This window comes from Solanum tuberosum, unplaced genomic scaffold, assembly GCF_000226075.1.
Source record: "Solanum tuberosum cultivar DM 1-3 516 R44 unplaced genomic scaffold, SolTub_3.0 scf00102, whole genome shotgun sequence".
Taxonomy (NCBI): Eukaryota; Viridiplantae; Streptophyta; class Magnoliopsida; order Solanales; family Solanaceae; genus Solanum; species Solanum tuberosum.
The window spans coordinates 871,393-871,606 of NW_006239028.1; the positions used below are offsets into that span (position 1 = coordinate 871,393).

The 214-nt window shown below is 46.3% G+C and overlaps 1 pseudogene; it reads left to right on the forward strand.

Annotated features, from left to right (window-relative positions):
• Positions 1–214, forward strand: part of LOC102583080 (G-type lectin S-receptor-like serine/threonine-protein kinase SD2-5) — a 7,171-nt pseudogene that overhangs the window by 4,942 nt on the left and 2,015 nt on the right.

Here is a 214-nt window from a genome sequence, read left to right on the forward strand (position 1 = left end):
GTGTATGTTGCAAAGGCTTCTTTCGCAGAGCAAATATGTCGAGTGGCACCTGAGTCGGGAAACCACTCCTTGGGTTTCCAACTAGGTTGCACTCTGAGATCATTGCACACAGGTCATCTGCATCTTCCATCTCTTCCACGATGTTTGTTTGACTTTTGCCTTTGCCTTTGTCTTTGTCTTTGTCCTTTCTTGGAGCACGACAGTCAGAAGACTT